The following is a 20,976-nucleotide window of genomic DNA, read 5'->3' as shown; positions in this document are numbered from 1 at the left end:
AAAGGTTGGCTGGTCTATGGTTTGGAGTAAGCACCTATTTGGTTCTTTTGAGCTTTTTTTAAAGTTTCTTTTTTAGGTTTTAACCTTCTGGAATTTACACCCCACCTTTGAGTGGGTTTCTGCTTGTTTGCGCATTGTGCAACATCATGCACTGCAAAGCAATTGTGACCCAAGACTGGAAAAATAACTTCAATCATTTTTCCCTTAGATACAGCTGTATCCTATTACTGTAGTCCTCATCTTTAGCACATGTTCTGGCAAAGATGCATAGTTAGTGAAGCCGTGTAAGCACCCCATTGTGATAACAGCCTCAAAAGTTTTTCTGTGGTCCTGCTCTGCTGAGTCGTGTAGCAGTAAGCCTAGCCTCTGAGGTACTAACACACCTTGCCTACTAGTTATTCATATTTGTGACCCATCTTCCTGCCAAATTCCTGTTTTGGACCATATAAATTTACATAGTACTATGGGTGGACAAATTTCCACAATTTCTCCAGCCAGCTTGGTCAACATGGGCATCCTGAGGCAGTGTAGCAATTGCTTCATGTACACAGACAACCCTGTACTTATAGCCCACATAAACTCAACATGTAAGAGATTCAACTATATTAAAAACCTTGAATCCATACTCTCTCACACACCAGCCAGTACATCTGACACTGAGCGGGTTGTCAGCATTCACACCTCACCACCTACTCCACCCAACCCCACATTACACATACCTACATATTCGGAGGTCCTTGCCAGAAACTTACCTAAACACCAGAGACCTCCAAAATACAAACACAAACAAAAGCACACTACAGATAATATTTCCTCTGCAGAACACAGTGCACACAATACCTCATGCACCAGTATCTCACCTGCCAAGACCATAAGTTTAAACACTAAACCTAACATATTAGTCATAAGTGACTCTATCATGAGACACATAGATGTCCCTCTCACCAGGCTGGATAAGGAAAAGGTCATGGTCAACTATCTGTCAGGTGCCAGGATCCACCATATCACACATGCACTCAAGTCTATCAACAACAGGCACTGTTATGACTCCATCATACTCCATGTTGGTGTGAATGACTTGAGACGTATCTCTCTGGACTATATGAAGAGAAATATGACTGCGCTATTGGACTATGTGTCTCGGCAAGTATGTCTCTAGCCTTAAGCAGCATTTTTCCTTCACCGCAAATGATGCCTTGATGCAAACAGAAAATGATTGACTTCAATAATTGGCTTAGTTTTTGGTGTCATTCTAAGGAGATTCAGTATCTGTTAGCCTGGGATGACATGATCGACAGACCTTTATGCTTTGCCAGAGATGGTCTTCATCTGTCACCCCTGGGATGTCAGCTACTGACTAAGGCCCTTGCCACCCCATAGTGCCATTTTTAGGCAGTGTCACAAGGACAACAATACAGACATACAAAATACCAACCAAAAACATCCTCAAGGTGATGCTGCTAAACACTAGGAGTCTTAACATGAAACTGCACTCAGTGGAAGCAGTTCTCTCCCTGGTGGATGCAGACATTTGTGCAGTCATGGAGACCTGGCTCAAGGCTGTGGAGAGCACTCCAGCCATACTGGGTTATACCTTCTTCGACACATTCAGACCACCAACTGAAGGCAAAATAATTAAAGGAGGCTTTGTATAAATATTCATCAAACATAAATATACCTCCAGACTGGTTAACAGTATGATGCCCTAAAGATACTTCATGTACAATTAACTGTTGGTAGGACATCTATTCAAGTCATTGCCAGCTAGAGAACCCCCTCTATGAATCAGAGCACCCACTCTGCTTATTTGGATCAACTTGAGTCTATCAAAATACATCTGAACAAAATGGTTTTGTGCGACTTCAACTATCCTAGCATTGACTGGGTGAATTATTCATGTTCAAACTCACCTGCCCAAAGGTTCCTTGACTTTGGCAACTCCAATGCCCTGAACCATCTGGTTGACACTTTCACTAGGAGTGCCAACATCCTGGATCTGCTCCTTAAAAATATGGGAGAATACTGTAGCACCCCCACTGTGAGTTCTGACCACAAATCAGTCTCATTTGAAGTAACTATCACACCTGAACCCCCCCCCCCCCAATAGCGAGACTAAAAAACTTCTCTAAAATAGATTATAACCTGTTACGGGATGGTATAAATAGCTTCACTGCACCTCCCCTCAGACGGAACCGTTAACTATCCTGAGCTCTACACCAATAACCTATAGAAGCACCTGTATAATTCATCGACTCAGCAGTACCTGTTAGGACCAAAACAAGCTCTTCAAGGAAGAGCAAAACTGTCTGATGGACAACTGCCATTAACCGGCTTTACAATAAAAGGAAGAAATTGCTGTCTAAGAGTAAGAAGGAGCAGGGTCTAAACTGGAGACAATTCCTCCTCAGCTTAAAAAAGCAAATAATATTTCTTGTGAAGTCCTCCGAAGCAAACTTCAAATCCAAGTTAGCTTCCTCAACAAAGGACAACCATAAGATGTTCTTTAGTTACATTCGTAACCTAAAAGGTAAGGTCCAGATTTGTGATTAACTGGTATTTAATGGTAACACATATACTGAGCCAGTAGACATAGCTAACCTGTTAGCTAACAGGTTTGGTGAAAACTTCACTGTCTTGTCTCCGCCACATATACCTCATGACATCCCTACTGCCTGTCCCATAAATTCACCCTGGGGGTTCCACCTGTATCCCTGTTGGACAGGGGCAATAGGTGCTGATTGTGGTAACAAGGGTAAATTTGACCAGGCTTGTACGGGCCCTTGGGCCATTAGCCTAGTAACTTTCTGTGATCCTATGAAAATCAAGAAATCATTATAGAGATTAATGAAGTGTTAAAAGGGCACCTTCAGACAGAATTTAAGTGCAGCTGTTATAGAAATAGTTAATCTCACTTGCCAGGATACATACAATATTCTATGCTGAAGTTAAGACAATCAACAGCATGATACATATGACTTTAATAAATAAATACATTGTTTCTTTCTATATTATGAATTATCCTTCTGCAGTGCACTGTCCTTATATTAATTTGTTTACTTCTTTGAGAAACTACTTACATCTTTGCATGCTTTAAATATTTGATTAACCATGGAGTTCTTATATATGTATACAGATATATATGTATGTATATATGTATCTATACAGATATATATATGTACAGATATATATGTATATACAGACATATATGTATATATACAGATATATATATATATATATATATATATATATATATATACATATATATATATATATATATATATATATATATATATATATATATATATATATATATATATATAGGTAGATAGATATATATGGGTGTACTTTGACCCATCAAATTTACATTTCACTAGTTTGGTTTCATGAAAGTGCATTTTTCCGTAAATGCACTTTCGCGAAACTACTACAGTTTACCGAATAAATAAAACAAATACACTACACTAAATTATGTGCCCCCCACACCCCTGCTACTAATATATACCAACTCCAAGATTGCACTGCCATGGGGAAAAGGGAAAATTCCGTTATTCCTACTGTACTGCGATCTCCAACAACAACCTTGGTGAACTGTAGGTTCACGAAAGTGCATTTTCAGAGAAATGCACTTCGTGAAATCGGACTAATGAAACTGAGTTTCGCTGAAATGTAAATTTGATTGATCAAAGTAGACCAATATATATATATATATATATATATATATATATATATATATATCTATATATATATATATATATATATATATATATATATATATATATATACACACACACACACACACACACACACACACACACACACATATATATATATATATATATATATATATATATATATATAGATAGATATCTATATATATATATAACAATCCTGATAAATTGTATATTGAATCTGTGCTGTGAAAATTCTGCATTTGCTGCTCATTGAGCTCAGATTGTGGCTGAAAAGGGTCAACAAACCAGTCAACCTATTTGATTACCAAATAGTAACTAAATAAATAAATATGAATTCCTTCTGATCCAAATCCTTTGTCCAGCTTCAGCTTTGTGATATAGTTTCAGTTTCATTTTTTTGTTAATGCCTGGTCTGCTTTCTACTACTGCAACATATTGTTCATGTTACTTAACTGAGAACGCTTACACAGTTCTGCCTCAGTAGATACAGCACAGAAATATTTAACAAGCTTTGATGTTTTTTTCTGCATAGTGTTATACCTACTTCTTTCCTACAATGAAATTTGACTATTCCTTTCTCTACCTCCTTTCTTTGATGCTTCTTACTACAAATGACTTATTCCTCTTACGTCTAACACTATTTCTGGAAGGCTGCAAGATTAGTGTGAAACAGCATGCTTGCAGTTCCAGCATTTTTTAAATACAGGATTATTATAATGTTAGGAAGTCATACATTAAAACTTCTCAAAACTGCCCAGCAGGTAACTGCCATTTCATTCCTTATAAATTTGGAATTCATATCCTTGCTACTTAGGAGTTCAGCGTCTTTACTGACATATCCCCGGGTCTGAATAAATCAGCATAAGTATGCTAGGCCTGCCTGACGGCTTCTCTTTCAGTATATTACTTTTGTCAGAATGTTCTCTTTTTTTGCAGTCAAAGAGTATGAAAAATGCAGAAGTATACAGAATGGCATAATAGCATTCTAACCTGTATAATAATCTTGTCTAGAAATATTTATTCCCCAGCAGTTTCATCCAAAAATTTCACTTTGAAGCTCACAAACGTGATGAAACTGAATTCTAATACATGCTTTTACAGCTTAACTCCAGTCTATGGATAATATGACTAATTAACATATTGAAATCCATTTTTTTCTCGGTTTGAGTCCCACATTAATGCAGTTTTACTTACCAGTAAGCATTTTATGAAAAACTGAGAAATGTTGACCACATGTGGAACATGCCATAACTTTAGTATTCACTGATACATTTAGAAATATACTTAAGAAACCCAATAAAAATGAAATTGGCATAGATGAAGAAACAACTATCCACTTACATGGCCACTGATAAAATGTTTTCTACACTCTAAATAATGTTGTGTGCGACATTTTACACAGATCTTGATCTCAATAAAAAAAATTCCATTTTGTATAAATGATGTTCAGGTCTGAAGACTTTCTTGTGTAACGAGGAACAAAGAAAAAAAAGTCACTTTCTATATTGTGATGATAAAAGACAATGGGATAATTCAATAAACCTTACATGGAGCCAAATCCCATGTAAGAATTGTAGTATGACTTGAACACGGAACATGGCTGCCGAGCAATCCAGGAAACAAGGCCCGTGGTGTGCATGAGCATCCCAACACTGTTCGGACACGGAGGTGTTAACAGAATGCAAATCACCTCATCTGCTGGTAAAAACCATGCAGATGAGGTGAGTTCGCAATCCAGAAAGCATAAAGATATCCATGTAAGTGCCATGTAAGGCAGAAAAATGTACGCAGTTACTAACCATGTACCGGAGGATACAATTTAAACAGAGGCTGCAAGAGGTCAAATAAAGAGTTGTATAATGTGCAGTAGCCATGCAAATGGCCAAAACTATGGCCAGTGATGTAAAAAGGTTCTGCAATATATAAAAAAATAAAACTGTTTTTTTATCACATATGCCACGTTTAAGCAGTGCGCAGCAATGTGCAAACAGGCTAATTTGCAAAAAAAAATTAACATTGTAATGTATGACATTTAAATTTTAACTGACAAAATGATAGGGGCTGCTTCTGCTTTGCTACATCTCTACACGCTACAGGCTGAGGTCAGATATGATGATGATGCTGGCAATCATCTCAGAATGAGGAGGAGAAGAGTGTTCAGATCCAGGGTAACCTTTCACGGGCTACATGAGCCCGAGATAGTAGAGTGCTACAGGATGGACAGGGACATATTACAGGACTCACAGAGCTCTGCTGCCCTCACCTCAGACCCAGAGCCAACAGAGGGTAACCCAACCCAGTGGAAAAAAAGGTATGTATAGCCTTAAGAACACTAGCTACAGGTACTTTCCAAAGACCTACTGGGGACATAATGGGGGTCTTACAGGCATCCCCATCCAGGGTACTCCACCAGTTCCTGGATGTCATGCTAACACATGCCACTGGCATGTACTGACTGGCATGCTAACACATGCCAGTGAGCACATTTATTTCCTCAACACCCCTGAGAAGAGGACCACCAATATGCATCTCTTCCACCATGTAGCACACTACCCAGAGGTACTGGGTGCCATAGACTGCACTCATTTGTACATCAAAACACCACCCGGTGAGGAGGGTAGAGTCTACGTCAACCGCAAGGGGTATCACTCCATCAACTTTCATGTCATGTGCAATGCCCAAGGCATTTTCATTAATGTATGCGCTGGCAGGCCTGGCAGTTATCACGACTCCCACATCTGTCATGCATCACAGCTGTACCAGGGATTTGCCAGGGGGACATTCCATATGGCTATCTAGTGGGGGATGCTGGCTATGCATTGGAACTGTGAATGATGGCACCCATCAGAAATGCACACACACCCACTGAAGAATGCCATAATGAGACAAATCCACAAACTAGGAACATTGTAGAGGATGTGTTTGAGCTGCTCAAGTCATGGTTCCGCTGCCTCGACATATCTGGTGGAACCCTGCAATACTCTCCAGCCACATGTGCACACATGTTCATAGTATCTGCCGTGCTGCACAATATGATCCTGCAGAAACAGCTGTGGCAGGAACATCACAGGAAAGGGACACACAGCCCACTACCATTGCCAAGGTCCCCACAAGCACATGGGGACTTGGAGGAGGAACTCCCTAAGCTTATCCCTGTAGGAAGACGTAGGAATGCCCAGTATGCCCTGGTCTTGGCAAAGAGGCAATGCATAGCACATACACTGACACCCCAGGGACCCAGGGACTGACACTTCACTCCAACTTACACACACAGAAAAAAGGATGCCACACACATCACACTACCTGTACCTTACCATGTATAGGCTGTGTACTGCATGCATCGGACAGATTCAGCCCTGAAGCACTGTTCACACAACTGCTGCAGGCAGAAGGTAAGTCACGCTTCTTAACAACAAATGAATGGAGTAGTAGACTGTGATAGCATATCTATGGTATTGCTGCATGTATGCAAGGGAATGGGGTGGGCTACCGGGATAGCAGCAGACAATGAACAGCTATGTGGGACAACAGGAAATGTACACCAAATACTAGCTGCCCCAGAATATGCAGTAGTCCCCAAGGTGGCAAAAACAGACTGCAGTATATGTGGGGGACTAAGAAACTGCAGAGTCATAGGTCACATCCGTGGATGTCACTGTTGGAGTCCCATACACACCTCTCAGCCTCTCATAGCAAGTCATCTGTACAAAGCCATAAAGAAATGTGTGGCAAAGGCCCACAAATACAGGCAGTTATGAAATATTGCTCTCACAAACTTAGACAGTGATATTAGAACAGGTCTTGCAGGTGCATTAAGTCTCTGAATGGGTAAGAAGTCTGAAACTCAAATTTCTGTCATTACTGTCTAACTTCGGTATTTAATGATATGCCAGTATTTTTCAAGACAACCACAATACTATGATAAATGGACCCAAAATATGAGGCAAACATCTGGACAGTCTATGAAAATGTGTACAGTTGAGAGGTATGCCCCCTTCCACCCAACACACCCGTGTTCCCATCGAAATGTAGTAACATTTATGTTTCTAAGGTAATAGCAGCAGACCACACATTCCCACGGCTGTCCCAATCAACTTGATAACTTGTTCCATGTCCACAATATGTAGGGGTCAATGTACTATGTATGTACATGGTTAATACTGTCAGGAAGTAGACAGCACTTATTGTTGGCTGTTGCGGCTTAGTGGTCTAAGTAGAGTAGTGTGGTTGACAGAGTCCATTGTTCAACACTGTCCATGCCAACTATATTCTATATCAGCTACACTTACGGTAGGAGTTGTACACACTGTCCAGAAGTCAAAATTTGTTACTGCAGGAAAGCTGAACAATGAAGGGACAGGGGACTACACATATAGACAGTACACAGCTCGGAGTAACCTACACAGTGCCTAGTAGAACAGCAGGTTGTGACAAGACAATGCAGTATCAGTTTATAAATGGCTGCCATGTAACTGTGTCAGCACTGACAACAAATCAGTGGGCACCATCCATACCCCTAGAATGACAGGGTGTCACAGAATGTCCACATGTATGCCTCATATATCTGTTCTGCTTGTCATAACATTGCATTTGCCTGCCAAACTATTTGCAAAACAATAAAGGCTGATGTGAAAGCATCAATGACAGACAGTTGAGAAGCAGATGTCATACCACACATACTATGGAAAACTCTGCTCAGTCCAATGCACTCTGTACCCACATCAGGATACGACTTAGTTAATAAGGATAGCACACAACCAGGCAATCCGCAGCCAGTAAATCACTGAGCTGCTCAACTGTTTATACAGGTTAATCAGTCAATCAGCTGTAGCACACAAAATCCAGGATCGAAGTACAGCTAGCTCTGGAATGGAGTCCCACTCTTACTATTGAAGGTCATACTGGGCATACTCCTACACTTAGAGAATTACAGCCCATGTCTAAACCCATATCTGACTACACAACTGTGTTGTCCATATATGTCTTTGCATACAGACAGCTATGTGCCCCTTAAGTGTCTCTTCCCACCCCTATCAGACAGGACTACCCTCATCTAGCTATAAGTGGCACATATCTGATATGTCTGGATCTGTTGAGTGTGATAGACATACATATATATAGATAACATATACAAATATATCAATTATAGACAAGCAGAGACAGGGGGAGAGAGAAAAAGACATGGGGAGAGAGAGAGAGAGGCATATATATATATATATATATATATATATATATATATATATATATATATATATGTATATATATATATATATATATATATATATATACAGAGAGAGAGAGAGAGAGAGAGAGGCATAGATTGATGTCCTGCTGGAGCCATTTGCAGACCAATTGTAACCAGTGGCACTTGTCAGTACGAAGGTGAGCTCCATTGTGTAATAGTAGTGAGGTAGTGGTTGTAACCTCACATCACCTGCCTTGTGTGTGTGTGTGTGTGTGTGTGTGTGTGTGTGTGTGTGTGTGTGTGTGTGTGTGTGTGTGTGTGTGTGTGTGTGTGTGTGTGTGTGTGTGTAGGTTAAAGCATTTTGAGGCCTTTCCCACCCAGTAAACCCCTTATTGCCCTAATTTACAAGACCTGCTGATGTCATTTAACTTAAACGCACCTTTGAATACTTTTCAGCCATATAAGCTCTGTGACACATGCAATAAATACATAGCACTATACTATATGCAGCTAGAAATGTAGGGCTTCTAATCTCAGTACTGGCAACTATGTGTGTTTCTAGGTTAAAGCATTCTGAGGCCTTTTCAACCCAGTAAACTTCCCATTGCCCTACTGTACAAGGCCTGCTGATGTCATTCACCTTAGAAGTACCTTTGGACACCCTTCTGCCATATAAGCTCTGTGGTGCATGTGATATATGCATAGCACTATAATACATGTAACTAGATAGGGAGGGGGCTTGGATCTCAGCACTGGCAACTGTGTGCATTTTGTTTGTGTGCATTTCTAAGTTAAAGACCTTTACAAGGTCTGCTGATGTCATTCACTTTAGATGCACTGTTGGGCAGTGTGTCAGTACATAATCTCTGTGGCACATGTGATAAGGCTATAGCACTATAACACATACAGCTAGGTAAGAAGGGGTTTGAAACTCAATGCAGCCAACTATACTACTGTATATGTTTGTGTGTGAAGCATATCACATGTGTGTGTTGGTTATACCATTTTAAAGCCTATTGACTCCCTCCCAGTGAAATTGCTTTAAAGAGCCTGTTGATGCCATCTACCTTTGATGCACCATTTGAAACTCTACAGGCCATACCACTCATCTGTATAGATGTATGCAGAATGTCCCGATGTTTGTGACATATGTGTGGTCCATGTCTCATACCAATGGGGTTTTCTGTCAAATCATTTGCAAATCCATGAGAGCTGATTTCTCAAATAGTGGCAGAAATGTCAGCTTCAGATGTCATGCCCTTCTGTAACTTTATGCTGATGCAAAACTTGTTACCCTATCACTTAGTCTAGGTTTGTAAGAGCAATATGTGAGAAGTGCCCCTACTATGGGGGGTTTATCCCACCATTCCTGAAAGCATTATCAAGATTAATTGCTGTAAGAGGTTGTGAGTTATGTCGCTGGCATCTGATCACCTTGACGCATGCGATATGTATGTACACTATAATACACACAAGTAGATAGGTAGGTGTTCAAATCTGACTATTACCAACTGTGCGAATATATGTGTTTCTGTATGCATATCCCCTGAGACTGTCTTGCCTGTGTGTGTGTGATGGTTATACCATTTTATGTGCCTGTTCCACCCTGTTAATTCCCCCATTGTCAGTATACTCAGGGCCCCTACAGATGTCATCCATCTTAGAAGCACAGTTACACATTTTCTAACACAAAGGCACTGTAGCATGTGCAATAGTCATGTCGGTCTATATTGTACATAACAAGATAGGTAGGTGTTCTAATCTGAAAAGTGGCAACTCTGTGTGCATGTGTGTTTCAATGTATGTCCCCATGCAGCAGTGTGCATGTGTGTTTGAGATGGCTCTATCATGTTAAGGGCCTGTTAACCCCCCAGTGGCAATCCTAACTGCACCTGCAAATGTCACCTACCTGAATAGTAGTAGCAGACACTACAAAACTATAGTAGCTCTGTGGTGCTTGCATTATGTATATAGCACTATCATATGTAAAACTAGGCAGGTAGAGGTTCTACTCTCAACAGGGGCAGGTTATGAGTGAGAGTGTGTGTTCCTCTGACTGTAGTTCAGAAGATCCTGGCTTCAATACCTGGCAGTGGTGTCTTTTTTCCCTACTGTTACATGACTACTGCATGATATATTTACAAAAGCAGTGCTAACTCCCCAAATCTGGTTGACCTAGTGGTGTGTTGTTTTGACTCTAGTGCACAGGGTTCTGGGTTCAGTGCTTGGCAGTGGTGTCTTTTTATTCCCTAATGTTACATGACTGTACTGCATGATATATTTCCAAAATCAGTCCTAGTTCCCAGAGCTGATTTGGCCTAATGATGCATTGCTCTGACTCTTAGGCACAGGGTGCTAGGTTCAAGACTTGCCAGGGCTGGTTATTTTGTTGCTGGCAGAATAGTGTCTGAATGAGATAGAGTGATTAAAGCAGTTTTAAGCAGGTTTTTGCAGTTTTGAGCAAGGAGGCACAATGGCAAGCTGCACTTACTCCTGCTTAAACCTGTGCTATTTCCAAAAAAAGAAAAGAAAAAAGGGGTGATAAGAAAGTGGTGAAATGGGGCCAAGCAGGGGGAAAAACATTAGGAAAGGCAGATAGGGATGTGCAGAACAGGTGTAGGAAAGGACCATAGCTCTTCATTTCTTGTGCAGCAACAGCTGTGCATGATGTGGACAATTTGTAATTTAGAGCCTCACATGCCACAGGGATGGGTTTGAGTGAAATAAATTGGTTGATTAATGGGGAAACTGATTAACATCAGTGTATGTGGGGCAAAATGGAGAGCTATGTATAGGATGATTTTTTTGAGACAGATGCCCTTTTTTTCTTTGAGGTGAGAGTGGGATGTTAGGGAAGGGTTGTAGGTACATTTAGGGAGTTAAGTTGGATAGAAGAGGTTGCTTTTGCAGACAGACAAGACAAACAAGACAGCAGATGGGGCAGATTATGACACATGAGGGGGGTAAACACCTTGGACAGGATGATGGTTGGGAATCTGAGGACCAAGTGCCCCCAGATGGAAACAGTAGAACCCACCCATGGACAGTCACCACTGCCCCTTCACAGCCCAGAAGGTGGCTGTGCTGGGGACTGTGCTGGGGCCATCATGGCTCTTGAGGTGTGCCAGTCTGGCCTCTAGCTGGTGCAGGCAATCATCCAAGTCCTACTGGATGGCCCTGCACACCATACCTTGGAATTGTTGTCAGGTGATAGGGTCCTCTCAGTGCCTGCACCTAGAGGGGATGGGCCTGTCCCCAGAGGCAGTTTCACCTGAGTTTGGTGCAGGACCAGTGGAGGATGCAGCTTGAGGTTGGGTCTCAGACATGCTGTGACCCGGTGCCTTGGCCAGATGAGGCAGAACAGTAGGATGCGCTATGATCTGCCTACCCAGATGAGCTATAGTGTTGAGGTTTGTCAAAGTGTATTGGTTAGTCATGAACAAAACATTTCAGCGTTAGTTATAACAGCATGCATGGGTATTCCAATTAACCCAGAACAATAGAATTACATAGCATATGGAACACAGGCATAAATGGGATAACAGTCATTATTTTAACAGCATGGCAGAAACAGTTATGGCAACAGGTCAACAACAGTGGAATTTCAACAAGGTATGTTATTGTGCAACCATTGAAATATATGAACCATAATACAGCACAAGGCCAACATAAGTTTTTCAGAACAATATACATGGAAATGAAACCATGCCCATAGTATGACAATAATAATTTGTGGTGAAGATAAGGGGTGGGGGAGAGAAAAACATTACATTAACAACTGTATATCCTATTTTTTTCACAACAGTACTGCTCAATACTTTACAGGTCTGCCCTTACTTTACATCTACATGTGCTTGAAAACTTTTGTAGCACATACATACCTCTCAAGTTGTTGACATGTAATGATATGGGCCCAGCTGTAAGAACTATAGGTACATAACTACAGGGGTCTTGTACATGTCAGGGTAACACATATGAGTAACAAGGTGTACCCTGCAATGATGTTGTGTGAGTGTGCTACTGGCATACTTCTATTGGAATTGTATCTGTGTCCAAGGTTAATGACAACAGTAATCAGTAGCAGTGACAGCATGACATTTGGGAGACATGCATCAGGCACAGAGTGCATGGTGTATATAACTAACCTGCTGTAATTTGTAAGCATGGGTGTGGACTATTTGCATAAATTCACACACGCACCTGGCATATAGCCGTAGCAACAGTACAACATTTCAGTGGTCTAATTCAGTTGGAATACTACTCTACTGCCTCACATTTTATTAAATGGAGTGATATCAACTTGCTGAGCACTGCTGTTTACACACTAGTACATCTGGACACTGTTTATTAGTATACCCTTCATATGGCTACTACAAACATTTCTTTACCTGTAATCCCTGTGGAGAAAATATCTGTTGTAAGTGTGTGAGAGTTTCTACAAATAGGGAAGACTACTTGTCATGCTAGTTCCAGTCCCTGGATTCAAACCCTGGTCTGTTTGTGCAAAAATGAACAACAAATCTATTTATTATCACACTGAGCTACTGGGCCATGCTGTGGGCTGCTTGAGGGATTTGTGCCTAAAACTCACTTGTTTACAAAGTCTGTCCTGGAAATATCAGTAGAATGTCATAAAGACTGCAGTGACAGTTGCACATACGTGCATGAGATTCATTCATGACAGAGATAGTTGGTAAATACTTGGAATGCAGGTTTACACATTTAACCCCAGTGGATCTGAATATTTGTGATCTGTACAGACTATAGCAGGGTACTGGGTTGCGTACCCGACCAATATATATCCTCACATCGTATATTTGCAGTCTGCACCCATTACAGTCTCATACTTGCCTGCATCAGTGTACCTACATTCAGGAATACATAGAGCTGAAATGCAAAGGTTAGCAGAAGATAATTCTGAGGGAAACACACTATAATACATTATACGTTACTATTTAAGGTTCAGATCTTAGTGCAGAACATATATCAAATTGCATTGTATCTTGTTTTACAGCTCCACATCTATACTTTAACATAACACTTCTTTATCAGCAAAACTTCACTCAATTCATGGTGTCATAGCCATATTTGCTGTGGAGCACCTGTACAATTGTATTTCTTCAACAACAGACCAGAATAAACACAACAGTTGGTGGGAATAAATGTATTGAGGATGACATGACACAGTGGTTTATTACACTCAAAACTCTGAATGCAGGTGTAAGAGATATCCTGTAGATGATGAATGAATGTCAGTCATTACTTTCACGGTTTCAATCACAGTGTACTTTTTTACAAGATGCTTAGTATTATTACAGTATATACTTATGTCATTCCTACACAGTATTACTATAGTATTAGCTTTCTTTTATCTATAGTAGCTTGTTTGCTGCCTTCATCTGTAGTAATAAAAAAGATATATTTTTCGTCTCTCTGGACTGTTTTAAAAACAGTCTGGATTAAGAATACCAAAGGCATCTATGCAGATGCCTAGAAGTCATTGCAGTTTAACCACAAGAAACAGGAACCTGATGAGACTGCAAAGTCAACAATCTGTCACTTAATCTTTTTACGTGATGTGACTGCTGATTAGTCCTGTTACTCTCGCTTTCCCTTCCTGTGTTTTAGATGTGAGGGAAAGAGTGAGAGAGTGGAGAAACAGGGGTCAACTGTTGTATTAGTGTTCAAGGTAAGTACTTTTTTTTCCTGGCAGGGTCAACCAGATACTAATACTGTGTGTGTTTTATGGGCCGCTAATGACTTGTTTTTTTTTTTTTTTTTATATATGTATTATAATCTTACAGGGTTAACCAGATACTAGGAAAGTAATGTGTTTTGGGGACTGCTGATTTTCTTTTTTTAATACACTGGCAGGATCAACCAGATTCCTGTGGTCTGTGTGTTTTTTGAGGCAGCTGATGACTTTCTTTCATACCTCTCAACCTCTTAGAGCAAGAAATCTGGTCAAAGCAATAAATAATGGAGGGACAAAGGCCCAAAAGTAGGGACAATTTTTAAATATTGCTCTTGCAAACTTAAAAAAATTGATATAACAGATCTTGCATTAACATAAATTTTCTAAAGGTTATGAAATATGAAACTTAAATGTCTGACATTACTTTCTGACTTTAATCTTTAATGATTATTTGCCAGTGGTTTGCCAGAAAACCACAGTTTTGTGAGAAACAGACCAAAAATATGAGGCAAAAATCTGTACAGTTGAGAGGTATGCTTTCTTTTTGGGTATATCCTGGCAGGGTTAACCAGATATAGGGGGGCAATGTGTTTTGGGGACTGTTGATTTTCTTTTTTTAACATAATACACTGTCATGGTCATCCAGATGCTAGTGGTCGGTGTATTTTGGGGGCTGTGTTATTCGGGCTACCTAAAGTCCACTCTTCAAATTTTCCCTTAAAACTACCTTCCTCGAACTATACTACTGATCTAATCAGCGTATCCTATAATTAAAAAGATCATCTCTACTTGACTCCAAGTAGACTATTCTCTATCTGTTAAACGTAGCACTTGCTCCTACAGTACTTATTACCTTGATACGGTACTCTTGTCATAGATAGTACCCCAAAAAGGCAACCCCCCATTTCTCGGTCACCCACGTCCCCCGGAATCTTTTTAAAGTTTTTTTGTCTATTCCTTCTAGCATGTCGAGGGATCAGTTGCTAGTGTCCTCTCCTGCTCAGCTGGTGAACCTGGGAATATTGAGGCAATGTTACAATTGCCTCATGTACACAGACAACCCTCTCCTCCTCCCACAAAACACAAATACATGCGAGAGATGCAACTATACGGCCAAACTGGAGGCTGAGCTCTTCAACATAGGACTGGCAAGACCAGTCAGGAGGAGAAGGTTACCACACACACTATAGACCCAGTCTCACATATTACCATTACAACCTCAAATCATACACATAAACACACAAAGACATACTCGGAGGCTCTGATCAAAAATCTACCAAAACAGCAGAGGCCACCAAAGCAGACACCCAAACAACCACCACCTCAGAACACAACACCTGCAACACATAGACCTCACAGTCAGAGTGTCAAACAGTCACAGCCCTTAAGGCCAAACACAATGCCAGACACACTAGTCATTGGTGACTCCATAGTCAGACACACTGACGCCCCGCCACCAGACTGAGTAAGGAGAAGGTCACAGTAAGCTGCCTGTCGGGCGCTAGAATCCGCCACATAACGCAAGCACTCAGGTCTCTCAACAGCAGGTACAAATATGATTCAGTCATTGTCCACGCTGGTGTAAACGACCTGAGACGCACTCCTTGGACTACATGAAAAGAGACATTGAGGAGCTCTCTGATTATGTAGCCCAGACAGGTATGACCCTGACCTTGAGCAGTATCCTACCTTCACCAAGAATGATGCCACAATACAGAGATAAGATGATCAGCTTTAACAATTGGCTTAAACACTGGTGTCATTCAAAGGGGATCCAGTGTCTGTCTGCCTGGGATGACATGCTGGACAAGCCACGCTGCTCGCAAGGGACGGCTTGCACCTGTCACCCCTGGATTCCGGATATTGGCAAAGGCTCTTGCCACCCCATAGTGCCTTTTTTAGGCAAGGCTCAAATTCTAAACCTACCACCCTAGAACACAAAAAGGAAAAACTAAGGGTAATGCTGCTCAATGCCAGAAGTCTAAATCTCAAAATGCACGCACTCGAGGCCCTTCTCAGTATGGAGAACATCGATGTCTGTGCTGTGACAGAAACCTGGTTCAAGGCTCCTGAGAGCACCCCAGCGCTTATCAGGTTTTACCTCATATCATGCTCCGCCCCAAAATCTGGACAATACCAAGAAAGGAGGGGGTATCCATATTCATCAAGGACACCCACACCTCAAGACTGGTGGCAACGCACGATGCATCTGAGACCATCCAGGTGCAATTAACCATAGGCAAGACTGCTCTGCAAATTGTAGCATGTTACAGGTCACCCTCACAAACTCAGGAACCTCACATGGCCTTCCTGAAAACACTAGAGGGATAAATGTATCACCAAACACCATCATACTAGGTGACTTCAATTACCCTAATATAGACTGGGAACACTACTCAAGCCCAAACACCCTAGCCCAAAAGTTCCTGGAATTCATAAACTCAAATGCCATGGAACAACTAGTCACCATCCCCACAAGAGGAGATAACATACTTGATCTCATCATCACGAACATGGGAGCACAATGTTCAACACCGGAGGTGTACCCCTCACTGGTGAGATCAGACCACAAACTAATCTCGCTGGAGGTCCTCATCCCACCCCCACCTGAAATAAAAAGACCACAGTAAAGAACTTCTCAAAAGCCGACTTCACACTTCTAAAGACTAGTGTGGTCTCCTTTAAGGCCCCGAGCGGAAAACAGTACTCAAGCCGCTGAATCACTTACAAATGCCTTCTACCAGCACCTGCAGGACTGCATGGATAAGGCAATCCCAAGCAAAACAAAGACTCTTTGTACCAAAGGCAAGCCCAGTCTGGTGGACCCCAGCCATAAACAAACTCTACAACAAAAGGAGGAAGCTACTACAAGATAGAGCAAAATCCTTAAAAGGTAAGACACCCTTGATCACTATAAGTAAAAACTAAGAGCTCTCATAAAATCATCCAAAGCAAATTTCGAGAGAAAAATAGCTAAAGACTCAAAAGACAATCATAAGGCCTTCTTTAGCTATGTTAGAAACCTGGGAGGAAACTCCCAGATATGCTCAGAGCTAGTTCAAAATGATGTGAAGATTACTGATCCTACAGACATTGCCAACATACTGGCTGACAGGTTCAGTGCAAACTTTCCTCTCCCCAAAAGGAGAGATATCTATACCAAACGATTGCAGCCCCCAAACATCTCCAGCGCCCAAGTGAGAACTGCTCTCTCCAAAGCAAAAAACACAGCATCCATGGGACCTGATGGTGTCCCCGGCTGTGTGCTCCATGAACTCAAGGAGGAATTAAACCCACAGCTAGGACAGCTGTTTAATCAAAGTCTTACCTCTGGATACGCACTCAGGAGTGGCGACTGCAACTGTGGTACCACTTCACAAAGGCGGTGCCTCCACTGACCCTGGAAATTACCGCCCATTAGCTTGACAAGCCTTATCTGCAAAGCCATGGAGAGGATCATAATGGACCTCATAAATAAAGACATAGGGAATTTGCAGACTTTGGATCCAACCCAGTTTGGCTTTGTCAAAGGCAGATCATGCCTTTAAACTTGGTTGACTTTTTCAAACAGTCACCAAAGCCATTGATGAGGGAAAGGCAGTCCATACAGCCTACCTCGATCTCGCTAAGGCCTTCGATACAATACCCCATTCGGGTATCATTGAAAAACTCATCAGCTTAAATGTCAACCCATACATCACAAGATGGGTTGCAAACTGGCTGAGTGACAGAACCCACAGGGTCAGAGCTGCTGGCGCCATGTCAGACTCAAAGCCTGTCACAAGTGGTGTCCCACAGGGCTCAGTCCTGGGCCCACTCTTGTTTGGCATCTACTTTTCTGAAGTACAAGCAAACACAGGAGGGTTATGGCTGAAAAAGTTTGCAGATGACTGCAAACTGGGCACCATAGTAGAAAACACATCTGACACAGATATCCTTCAGAAGGGTCTCACAGAAACGGATAACTGGTGCCAGAGCCACGGCCTAAAGTTAAATGCCAAAAATGCATAGTCATACCCTTCGGGAAAAACAAGGTTACCCCTAGCTACCAAATAGGTGGCAATCCACTGAGCACAGAAGAAGTTATCAGGGACCTGGGGACCCAGGTTGATAGTAGTCTGTCATTCGACACCCATGTAGCTAAAGTAGTTAGGAAGACCTTCTACATTGCCCACCTTATCATGAAGGGATTCTCATCTAGATTAAGGAGGTCATAGTCTCCCTTTACTCATCACTCATCAGACCAATGATTGAGTACAATGCCCCATTCGGAATGTATCTGACCCGACACTTGCAGCAGCTGGAGAGGCCACAAAGTTCCTCACCAAAAGGATAAAGGGTCTCAAAAATCTGTCCTATGCTGCCCGACTGAAAGAACTCCAGCTCTATTCAGTCTGCTCAGAGGTGACCTTTGCCTAACATACAAGGCCATGTCAAACCCAGATTTGATGAATATGCTTCACCTCAAAAATCTAGATCCATCAGAGCCACAAGGGCGGAGACTTAAACCTTGACACGGCTATTAATAGGACGTGCTGGAGGGATAGATTCATCACCCAAAGACTCCCTATGCTGTGGAACAAAATCCCGGTACATGTGAGGCAGAGCACCTCGCTGGCCTTGTTCAAGAGAAATCTTGACCAATGGATGGGAGATCGCAGATATACCCCAGGGATTACCTCAGTGTCACTGCTCGACAGAGGCACAGCAAAATAATGGGTATAGTTCCCCATACTAAAGGGGTGGCGTAAGCCACAAAACTATGGGCTAGGCTTGTAAATGCCCTCGGGCAGATAGCCTAGTATGAACCTATGAACCTATGAACCTATGAACATAATACACTGTCATAGTCATCCAGATGCTAGTGGTCGGTGTATTTTGGGGGCTGTTGATGACTTTCTTTTTTTAACATAATACACTGTCATGGTCATCCAGATGCTAGTGGTCAGTGTATTTTGGGGGCTGTTGATGACTTTCTTTTTTTAACATAATACACTGTCATGGTCATCCAGATGCTAGTGGTCGGTGTATTTTGGGGGCTGTTGATGACTTTCTTTTTTTAACATAATACACTGTCATGGTCATCCAGATGCTAGTGGTCGGTGTATTTTGGGGGCTGTTGATGACTTTCTTTTTTAACATAATACACTGTCATGGTCATCCAGATGCTAGTGGTCGGTGTATTTTGGGGGCTGTTGATGACTTTCTTTTTTAACATAATACACTGTCATGGTCATCCAGATGCTAGTGTACGGTGTATTTTGGGGGCTGTTGATGACTTTCTTTTTTTAACATAATACACTGTCATGGTCATCCATATGCTAGTGGTCGGTGTATTTTGGGGGCTATTGATGACTTTCTTTTTTAACATAATACACTGTCATGGTCATCCAGATGCTAGTGGTCAGTGTATTTTGGGGGCTGTTGATGACTTTCTTTTTTTAACATAATATACTGTCATGGTCATCCAGATGCTAGTGGTCGGTGTATTTTGGGGGCTGTTGATGACTTTTTTTTTTTAACATAATACACTGTCGTGGTCATCCAGATGCTAGTGGTCGGTGTATTTTGGGGGCTGTTGATGACTTTCTTTTTTTAACATAATACACTGTCATGGTCATCCAGATGCTAGTGGTTGGTGTATTTTGGGGGCTGTTGATGACTTTCTTTTTTTAACATAATACACTGTCATGGTCATCCAGATGCTAGTGGTCGGTGTATTTTGGGGGCTGTTGATGACTTTCTTTTTTTAACATAATACACTGTCGTGGTCATCCAGATGCTAGTGGTCGGTGTATTTTGGGGGCTGTTGATGACTTTCTTTTTTTAACATAATACACTGTCGTGGTCATCCAGATGCTAGTGATCGGTGTATTTTGGGGGCTGTTGATGACTTTCTTTTTTTAACATAATACACTGTCATGGTCATCCAGATGCTAGTGGTCGGTGTATTTTGGGGGCTGTTGATGACTTTCTTTTTTTAACATAATACACTGTCATGGTCATCCAGATGCTAGTGGTCGGTGTATTTTGGGGGCTGTCGATGACTTTCTTTTTTTAACATAATACACTGTCATGGTCATCCAGATGCTAGTGGTCGGTGTATTTTGGGGGCTGTTGATGACTTTCTTTTTTTAACATAATACACTGTCATGGTTATCCAGATGCTAGTGGTCGGTGTATTTTGGGGGCTGTTGATGATTTTCTTTTTTTAACATAATACACTGTCATGGTCATCCAGATGCTAGTGGTCGGTGTATTTTGGGGGCTGTTGATGACTTTCTTTTTTTAACATAATACACTGTCGTGGTCATCCAGATGCTAGTGGTCGGTGTATTTTGGGGGCTGTTGATGATTTTCTTTTTTTAACATAATACACTGTCATGGTCATCCAGATGCTAGTG

Source organism: Protopterus annectens, chromosome 1.part2, assembly GCF_019279795.1.
Source record: "Protopterus annectens isolate FY-2018-M chromosome 1.part2, PAN1.0, whole genome shotgun sequence".
NCBI classification, from domain to species: Eukaryota; Metazoa; Chordata; order Ceratodontiformes; family Protopteridae; genus Protopterus; species Protopterus annectens.
This window is presented reverse-complemented; position numbering follows the sequence as displayed.